The sequence below is a fragment of the Castor canadensis genome, chromosome 12 (assembly GCF_047511655.1).
Source record: "Castor canadensis chromosome 12, mCasCan1.hap1v2, whole genome shotgun sequence".
Classification (NCBI taxonomy): domain Eukaryota; kingdom Metazoa; phylum Chordata; class Mammalia; order Rodentia; family Castoridae; genus Castor; species Castor canadensis.
In genome coordinates, this window is record NC_133397.1 from 45,862,592 (window position 1) to 45,874,033 (window position 11,442).

Genomic DNA, 11,442 nt, shown 5'->3' on the forward strand with positions numbered 1-11,442 from the left:
TAATATGCTGTTATATTTTACCTTTGCATTACTGAAACACAGGGCTCGTAATGTGATTTTGGAACTAAATCCTGCACCTGCAATGGTCACATAATCTTTTGATTTCATTATATCATATCTTCTTTAAATGGATTTTAATCTTTAATTTGCACAGATGTATATCATATTTAGAAAGTGTCACAATAGTGAAAAGAGAATACTAGTGTAGAGCTAGACCAGCATGGGTTCAAATTCTACTATTCTCTAGTAGTATGAACTAGGTAAAGTTACCTTCTAACTTTCTGAGCCTCTTTATTGATCACCAGTAATATTTTAAATATTTCAGAACATTTATATGAGAAATAAACTTTATAAAGAATGTGTTCGGAAAGAAAAGAATGTGTTCAATATAGTGCTTGAGACATCATAACAATAAAACAAGTATAATTGGCTTCTTACAGTTTCCCTTGTCAATCCTTAATGATAAGTCGACTTGAATATTTTAGGAATGCTAGAAGGGGATACACAATGAATTTTGAAGGTAATGCATATAACCTCTTAAACAGAAAATGTTGATAGAAAATATAAATGTAGAAAGACAATATAGTAATATTAGCTTTAAAATGCCAAAGGTTAAAAATAAAATTATAGATATTAATTTCACAAAGATTGTAGGTTGAAAATATAGTTTTTCTATTTTTATTTGCACATATTTATTATATAAAATAATGGATTTTGTTATGACATTTCATACCTGTATATAATGTACTTTCATCATATTCATCTCCCATTATCCTCTCTTGCCCCTTCTCCCACTAGCCCCACTAGCCCCCTTCTTCTCTCCATATAAATAACATTTAAATTTTTTTAATGTTGAAGAGGTGTTTAGAACTGACACAGCTGGAGGATTGTTTTTGGAAGGATGGTCAGCTCTCTATGAAAAGGATTTAACAAAAAGGACCAAGTTTTTAGCTTTCTATTTTAGAATAATTTCAAACTTAAATAGAAGTTGCAGAATAATTCATAAGTATCTTTGTATCCTTTGCCATTATTTTAAACATGTTTCTATATTAAGTTTTTCTCTTTGTCTCCCCCCTTTAAGATTTTTTTAATGAATTATTTGAGAATAAATTGCAGACCAGTTCCAGTTTACTTCTAAATGTTTCAGTGTAAATTTCCTAATAACAAGGGCATTCTTTTACATAATTATAATAGAATTGTCAAAGTCAGGAAAATAACTTTGTTATAATATACTATATTATACAGAACAGGATAGAATAGAATAGCATAGCATAGCATAGCATAGAATAGAATAGAATAGAATATCTATAGGCCTTCCTCAGGGTCCACCATTTATTCCAATAAGGAATAGGCAATCCTGGATCATTCCAAGATCTATCCCTCTAGTCTTCGTTAGTTTCTAAATGACCTCTGCATTTATTGGTCTCTAAGTTCAGATCATTTTCTTTTGAAGAATGTCTCTCAATTTGAGCTTCCCTGTTGGTTCCTCACAGTCAGATGAGAAGATGACCCAGGTTTGTTAATCTGCCATGCTAAAGGAGGCACATATACACTCTAGACTAGCTACTAATAATAAATATTTTATTTTGCTTAAAAAAATATACTATGGGATTAAAACATGAGTGTTTATAGTTTGGAAAAGGCAAGCAGACTAGGCAGATGATTTAAATTCATTTCGTCCTGCTCATGATTGGCTTAAGAGATGCAGAAGAGATAATGACCCTGTAGTTGGGCCTAGAATTATGACATAAATGAGGAAGAAATGAATTAAATAGATGACTATAAATGTGCACAAAGACATTAGTGATTTTCTTCAGTAATCTTTTATATTTTTTAATATGCAAAGCATTTATTACTAAGGTCTAGTCTAGTCTTGTCTACATGTGTCTCTTTTACCTTGGTTGAGTACACAGCCTACACCACTCAATAGCCCAGCATCCTGTGAGCTGGAAATTGATTTATGAGACGTCAGATTTGGAGCTATTACTTTCACCTCCACTTGCTGGGCTTCCTATGGCTTCAGAAGCATTACCATGTGGAAACCTGCTTTCCAGGAAGCCCTTCCTTTAGGGAGCAATTAGTCTCAGCTGTTCTCCATTCACAGCAGTTTGGGACCTACTGGAGATAAGAGTTTAGAGACATAATGTCTTTAATGTGACCAACTTTTTGCAATAAGAGTTGAAAATAGGGCTATAATAAGGATCCCCTTGTGCACTAAAAGCTTGGAGAATGTAGAAAATATGTACAGCCTGCAATATTTTAAAAAAACAAAACAGTTGCATTTTTCAAGAACTATATGAAGAAATTTAAAAAAGAACATATTCCCAGCTGAGGCAATCGTCACATTTTATGGATATTCAGTCTAAAGCATTTAAATTTAACAATTAAAAAGACACCAGGGAAGAAGGTAATGTTCCATTTTGGTACTTTAAACCTGTTGTTTATATTTCACAGAGTCAGTTCTCAAAATTTTCAGCTGCTTTTGCTTAAAACCAGAGATGCAAATATTTGAGATCTGGAACAAGATTATGAATCCAGACAAATATTCAAATTACTTTCAAGAAACAGGAGAATTCTTAAAATGCCAGTGAACTAAGATGGAAAAAAATCATCATAAACAATGATTCACACCATGAAACATGACAATTTACAAGAAAACACAATATCACCAAAATGGAAACTTGAAGTTTCTATGCTTTAAAACAGTAATTTGAAATTCAACTTTCAAAAGAATGTAAAAATAATACCTACCTGTATTTCCTTGAAGTATATTCTTGTCACTAGTCCTACCAAATACCAGAAATATATAATATGAACATTTTCTGTTATAGATTATTGGGCCCAAACACAGAATATTTATTTAATAATAATAATAAATTTATGAAAGATACAAAATGAAAATCTAGGTATCCACTCTCTCCAGTAGAATAGCATTTTTTCTTTTTAGAATATCCAGTGTGCCATTACTCTCAGTGTCTCCTAGGCATATGACCTTGCTGTAGATAAATAAATTAATCCGGCAAGATCCAAGCCCATTTACTGATAAACTACAAAAGAAAAGAAACAAGTACATAAAACTCTGCTCTGTATTTATATGTAGTCTTGGTCTGTTTCCACATTCTCTGTTTACCATATGTACCTATCAACTAAATGAAAGCAAATATTGAAAAATAGGAATAAGATAAAATCTTTAGACAGAAGTAATATTAGCTAAATATTAACTTTGGCTGTATGTGTTCTAATACTGGATAAATACAGAGAAGAATTAGTTTAAACACGTGATAGCTACGTCTAGTAAGGAGTAGCCATAAAAGCCACTCATACAAATACTTAAGTGGTTCACACTACCACTCACTGTAATTGAGACTAGAGATACAGCAATGAGCCAAACAGCAAAGTTCTCACTTTTCATTTATCTTCAATATAATAATAAAATCTATAAAAAAAAAAAAAAACAGGATAACATGAGAGCTGGTGACCAGGAAGAATAAGCAGTGTTTTGGTAGTCAAGAGGGTGATATTTAAGCTAAAATCTAATTAAGAAGCTCCAGCCATGAAATGACCAAAGAGCAGAGCACTGCTGGTATAAAGAAAAGTAGATACCAAGACTTACTGGTTGGAGGAAGAGAAAGAAGAACACCATGGTTTAGTTCAGTGAACACATTCCCCTACACTCATTGGTGTGTACCTTCTGCCATTCCAATTGAAGCAATCAGAACAGCCCCATCAGTTGTTCATAGACATAACTCACTCTGAGGATTTGTCCCCCTGGAGTTCAACATGGATCTGGAATGGGAAAAACGCTCTAGAGAAGGCTTACTTGATAGCCATGGTCCTTGTTGTTAAAACTCTGCTTAGTTCTTCTATAGAGAGTTTAGGGGTTGTCTTTGAATCTTAACTCTTAAAAATAGTGTCTTTGTAAAAAGTCTACAGAGATGAATATCCACACGTGGCATGCCATCTGCATAGAGCTAATTATATACACTTTGTTATTTGTCACTATAAGATATTTCAGAATGAAATGTGCGAACCATCTGCCAACAACTTTATTCACATTTTGGATCATCAGCAACAAACATACTTCTTTTCCCCCCAGGGAATACAAATTGTAATGTGCGCAAGGTGGGTGGATGAAAATTTCTAAAAATGGCTTTGGCATATACCAGAAAATAGGAAGTATTTTCAGAAGAACGTCCTAGAATCATTTGTATCCATTACTCTGCCATGTGTCCTTGACACCATGTTTTACAAACTAAAGCCTAACTTCTCAAGTGTCAGACAGACACCAGTGCTTTTGGTATCATTTACATGATTGTTGGGTAAGAAAGAACAAAGAATCCATGAGCTTAAAATAAGTTGCAGTTTGCCATTTGATTATGTAAATATGTGGTTGCATGATCCCCAAATCCTCCTAATCACATTTTATGCACAAAGGCAAAACCAGCTTTTGTGTTTTGAAAAACAGGTGCACAATTATTTCTGCAAAGAAAAAGAGTCATTTGCAGTGATTTTTTTCAGAGAGATGATTGAGCAATTACAGACATACATGCTAATTTTGTTTCGCCCTCTGATCATCTTTTATTTGTAAAATGGATAGGCCTTTCCTCTCTCTTTGATAAGGGAAAGAAGCTGCAAGAACAAAGATAAGGAAGTTGGACAACATATGCTGCTGCCAGTGGACATCAACCTAGCACCATTTCTCACCAAGTACGCATCATGGCTAGGCATTTAATGAAATGCCCGGGCAGTTTAATTCATATCTTACTGATGAATGCTCTGAACACTCCCCACCGAAATCCAGGGATTCAATATTGTGTATAATATGTATACTTTTTATTCTACTTTTTGGTACTCCATTTGGAAAGAAATTGAGAACTAAGTGAGCTGGCAAGGTGGTGTAAGCAGTAAGAACACCTGCCTAGCAAGCATGAGGTCCTGAGTTCAAAGCCCAGTGCCACAAAAAAAGAAATAAAAAAAAAAAGCAGTGAGAACTAAGTGAAAAACAATCTATACTTTGATTTACAAACTCAAATCACTTTCTTGCCACCTGTGGTTCCTGCAGAGGTAAAAAGAACCATGTATTCATTATCATATAAGATCAGAACTTGGATAATTCTGGAAGGCATAAAAAATGAAAGAAATAGTATTCTGCAATATGTGTACTTGAGCTAGCTTTGTCACTTTAATATCATTTCCCGACTTAAGCTACTACCAATATTTGAGCTCTGAAAAGTTTCCAGCACTGGAGCTGTCATTAGTACTATAGGTGGTCAAGTTTCTGTTTTCAAAGTTAAATTTTATAGGTCAATTTGGCCTATAAAATATATATAGATTTAAAGTTTGTATACATACACACATATACACATATGCACATGTTGGCCTTCATATTTTAAATCTATATTTTAAGAATCAAATGAAGAATCTCTAATGGTTGAAGACTATTCTACATACTTCAAAATCATTGCAATGTCAATTACCTTTTTAAATTATCCCCCACTGAAATTACTTGGGAGATATTCAAGAGCAGATAATTTTAATCTAGTAAATAGATTTTAGGGCTGCTGATAATTCATTAGAATAAAAACATTTGATATAAATGAATTGTAGCCAAGTACCTAGAAGAGTCAATCACAATATCCTTGATAATATAATGGAAAAATATATTTGGCTACTAATTAATTGTACATTGCATTAAAACAAGAAAAATGTCCTGATCTAAAGGGTATAGGTACATGAATCAATATCACTTGAAGAAAAGGCTTAAAGCAAGTACAGTTGTACTATATCCTTGGCTATTTGGTTCAGCAAGTTCATAAATGTTTTGAAGGAGAAAAAAGTGATATGCTTCTTGTTTGGTTATGAAAAGAAATTGAAAAATAGCCAATACAAGGGATGAATTGTGATTGATGGACCAAATTTATCAAAAATAAAACAAATACATATGCATGTAGTCTGGATGTTTATCAAAACTATGAGCACAAGACCAGGACAGGAAATATGGGCTAGAATGTTTGCTCTGCTGCTTACTGACTTCATGAACAGAAACAAGTAGCTGAACCTTTTTGTGTTTCAATGTCTTCATCTATAAAACAGATATAACAGAAAAAGGAGTACTGATCTTTTCTATGAATGTTATAGGATTACAAGTGACTTTAAAGGATTATCAGGTACACTCACACCCAATAAATGGTAATCAAATTGCTATTATATTTGTGAAGTAGGAGTTGTTTCAACTAAAATTTCAATAAGAAATCAGCAGTGTTATAAGATTGACAAAATATATTGACCTTGAGCTCCATTAAAAGAAGTAAAATAGCAAGACCAGGAAATTGATGGGATTGTTAACATATGTCCTCCTTGACCCTAGCTACACTCTTCCTTTCTGATGCCTCTTGCTGTCTCCATCTCTTCTTTGTTTCTCTGTGGACATGTCCCATATACATCTTTCTCTCCCTGTCTTTATGTCTCTCTTGCTATTACACTTCTTTTCTTTCACGTTGGGAGAAAGCTCAAAATTATTGAGTGCATCTAGGGGGATAAAAGACTAGTCAATGAAGACAATAAGTGGAAAACTAGAATGACAGCTCTATAAATGAATACTGACAGGCCCAAGAGGGAAAAGACCCACTAAGGATCAATACCAGCTGTTTTCAAAACACTAAAGTCACACAGCTTAAACCAAGCCTGTGTAACTCAGCAGGGAAGAAGATGAATGGAGAAGTTACAGAGAAGAAGATATTTGGATAAGAAATAAAAATAATTTTTTACCTAAAACTGTCTGGAATTAAGTATCTCATGAAGCAGTGAACTCACTCTGACCCACAAGTTTGGGAAGGGGCTGCAGAACCCGTGATTACGTGTAATGGAATGGCTGGACTTAGACACTCTTGAAAAGGCCTGTAAAGTCATCAAAAATTCTTACACACAAACCCACTGACTTCAAATGTTTATGGTTTTCAAGTACAATAGAGACCCTCTAATAAAATAAACAAGTAACAGTTAACATCATTTTGACCCAAAAAATGGAACAAGATTTGATTGTTCCATCAGATCAAGACATGTTATCATTTTACTGTGAATTTATTTCTCAACTTGGGAAAGGAGTATGTATGTGAGATAAAATGAAATTCATTTTTATATATAAAATAAGCAATTGATGAGAAGATATGCATGATGAAATCCACTGGGTTATGTCCTTCCTTTGCTTTTATATCTTTCCATTCAGAAAGACGTTGCTTATTCATGTGATAACTGAATGGCAAACCTCTGCAAAATACCCATGCCATGGAGGTATCACTAATTGCTTGACAACACAGGTATGAGAAACAATGCATATAATTAAACTAAAATATTGCAATTTTCAATATGCCCAATGTTATTACCTTGCTAAATATGTCAAAAAGAAAAGAAAAAAGCCATTGTTTTTCACTATTATCTATAACCTAAGTGCAATTACCAATGCTACCTAAAGATAAAATATAAATACAAAAAGAAAAGAACCTTAGACCCTGAACATTCAAAATATAACTACTTTCAAAAGAAAGTAGTTCTTTTGATTGGCATACAGGTACAATCACCTTGAATTTTTACTATCTACTTGCTAATGAGGATATAACAATTATTCATTTTATATCATGCCTTAGGAAACAGGTTTTTTTCTTTTTTTTTTTTAACAACTAAGCATTCATCATGGAAACTTCTCAATTGCCATTTAAAAGACAGAGAGGGCAAACCTTACGGAGGAGAAAGATGTTTGACAGCAGTGACACAGCTGTTTTATTTTCTTTGCCCAATGTAAAGGTTATGAGCAATTTCCAGAGTAGTTCCCAGGAGTTAGATATTTTTATTCTGTTCCTCTAGCCCATCATTTCATTTTGTTCAGAACAAACAACTTAACTTTTCTAAGATAATTGATAAAGAAACATTTAAGGCCTTAAAACTTCATATTTTTTGCCACAAACTGGTCATGCCTTCTCCCACACATGGTAATACTGGAATAAACCTTTTATTTCTTTGATCCCAAAGGTCATTCTGCAAATTCAAACTTCAAAGGAAATGAGAAACTGGTGGATTCTTTTTCTTTAGCAATTATTTTATATGTTCCATTTTGCTTTTTTTCCTCCTCCCACAGTAAGACTAAACAGAACACATGTATTAAATCTACCAAGCTAGGAAAATCAGTTCTTACCAGATTATGAGAGCAAGTGGCAAGTGGTCCAAACTTCTGTAAGACATATGGATATGGCACTTTATACCAACAACACCATGCCATTTGGGGGAAAGTTATTTTCCTTCTCTGGATTTCTGGTTTGTTAACTAAAAAATAAGATTTTTTTAACTTGGTACTTGACATGTTATTTGTATTTATAAAATTATATTATTTTATATTTAGCCATATAACTGATAATAAAATGATGTCTGAATAAGAGTCATCTTGATTAATTCTTAGGTGACTTAGTACTTACGATGCACATATTCAGTATGTATTAAACCCAGTATATATTGCAACCTTCAATAACATTTTCCTGATGATATTTTAATGAACTTCATGATATTTTGCTATTATGAGAACAGTTATGGCTTAACTAATGAAGTAGGAGATAATACAATGTATTGAAAGAATCATACGTATACACCTCAAACCTAATATTTCTTGCCACCAAAATAATTTCTCTACTAGCAAAGGCAGGGAGGGATATAATATCATCTCAGCCAGACAATAATGAAATATAGAATAATGAAGTATAGTAATGGAGACTAACCCTCCTGTTGAGAACTATCAAGAAAAATGGGTCTCAAAAATATGTAAAAGTTCTTAGCAATTAAAAATATAGTGTAAATATTGGCTATTTTAAGAAAGAAGAAAAAAGTTTGGTTTATCCAAGAAAATATAGAAAAATCACATGGTTCCTTTAAATAGGTGCAATTCTGCCAGCCACAAATGGTCATATTGTGAGAATGATAAGATTTCATAACACTAATCTGTGAAAAATTCCAGAAAATTCTGAAGAATGAAAATAGTCAACTGATGTATCAGTATTCAGATTATGAAAACTATAAACAAACCCATTGACTTGGTATCCAGCAAAAATCTAAAAAAAATATTAAAAATAAAAGTCTATTCACCCTCAGAAAAGACTATAATACTATGCATGAAACACCAAAGAGGTAGTTCATGCCAAATTAAATTTGCTTCTTTTTCCAGAAAGTCCAGCCAGATTATATTACACATAATGCATTGCAGTATCTCCTTGGTTCCACTTAATTTAACATTTTCATCAATGACCTGAATGAACACATTGTTAATTGTGGACAAACATGGTAACTTTGTGATAGATAAAAGAATCAAATGCAGACATACTATTAAAAATTGAAGACACACAAATGTAAGGTCTATATTGGGTTTAAGAATAATTGTACATACATGCAATCAGAGATGAATGCCTTTAAAGAAATTCTGAGGAAAATACAGTAAGAAGCACCTTGAGTTAGAGGTTGCTTTATGTGTGCTCTAGAGAAATATGTGTGTAGAAGAATATGACATAAAGAATTAGAATCAGAGAGAATGAGGTTTTACTATCAAGCTCCATTTTAAAAGAAAAGCAGTAAGACCATTTCCTCACAATGAAATGAACATCTAAGATCTATCAAATATTCAGAGAATGCTAGGCAATGTATTCAGTAGTTTATAAGCATATTCTCACTTGATCTTCACAACAACCCATGAGACAGGTATTATTCATCCTCATGTAACAACTTAGAAAACTAAAGGTCAAGGAGGTTAACTAACATGTTCATTGTCACACATCTAGAAAAAGGTAAGTCATAACTTTGCAGTCATTCCTGATACATCAACACTGTAGTATATAACCTCCCAGTATGAAGGGTATGGAGTTAGAAATGCAAAGCCAAGTTTTTGGTTGAGTTGTGGACAGCTGATAGGAATCTTCTTTCATGTTAATGATACAGCCTCAATATCATCCTCCTCCAAGAAATAATTTAAAGAAACACTGTTCACTGCTGTCATAAAGAAATCAAAATACATTAAATGAAAATATTGCTTGACTAATACATTTAAAATTTAGTTGTGTATGATTAAAACAATATCACTCTGGACCTGAAGAATCACATTCTGGAACGTCTAAATATGTATAAAGGAAATCATTGAATCACCTCATTAGGTCATTGTTAGAGTTTCTTTAAAAAATGCTAAGATGCTAAGATTAGAGTAACAATAGAAAGTTACTCTAAATGAGTACTTATTTTATAATGGAAGACTAAGTAGTGGACACTAACCCTCCTATTGGGAACAAATAGAAAAATTGGGAAAATATAAGGAAGAAAAACAAGAAAATCCTCTTTAGAGGAAGGACACATCATTCTGAGCTTCAAATTATTTCCACAAACAATGTTTTAAACATAATATCCAGCAAACATGAAAATAAAACAGCATAAAAGAAAATTAGCTGTAAAAATGAATATTAGGTATTAAGGAGGGTATAATGTCAGACTAGGGTTTTTAAATAATTGCTGACTATACTCAAAAATTTAAACAAATGAAAATTTTCACTGAGAACTGGAAACCATAAAAATCATTTCACAGATTTGAAAATGAACAAATACTCAGGAATTTAAAAATAAAACAGTAAAATTTTGAACTTAGGTGTGTCTAATAGTGACTTGGAAAAAGCTAAAGAAATAATTAGAACTACAAGTACTACCAGTCAGTGGCTGAGGTCCTTTTGTTCTACAGGGTTAGAAATTCTAAGTAAGTGAGGAATCGCTCTTCTAGTGTTGGCAGATCCATGCCCTCCAGTGCTCAAGAGGCTGGACTCGTAGACACAGAGGCTTCAGGCTCCATGCTCTTGAGATCTTGGGGCCCATTGCTCCAGGCTGTAGAAGCCAGAGGCTTGTGACTCAAAGAACTCAGGTCAAGTCCTACTGCTCTGGGCTTTAACAAGCAGCACTGGCACTTGGCAGCTATTTTAATCCCCAGTTTCTAGCAACAGTGATCATCAGCAGCAGGGAGCAGAAGGTACCAGGAAGCACTTAGCAGTTTTATAGCTCCTGGGCAGGTCTTAAATGTTGGGACACTCAGCTCCAACAGTGACTAAACTTATACCTCTGAGGCATCAGGTACTGAGACTCTTGGCAATTAAGGCTTGCCAACTCTCTGGATCTCTTTCAGTGTCAGGGGATGCAGTTTCTTGTCTTGGTTCTTTATAGTTTTCTATCTTTCTTCAGCTTTGGCTCTCCACCCTCTCTCACCTTCTCGCTATTCCTGCCATCCCTAAATGTTTCAGTTGCCTCTGCTTCTTGTTTTTTGCTCTCTTGGCTGCTCTTAGCTATGCTCTCACTATCACTGCTGCCACCTTTGCCAACGTAACCACTCCACTGCCACTTCTGCTGTCTCCTTTTCATGTTACCAACTCAGCTAGCTCT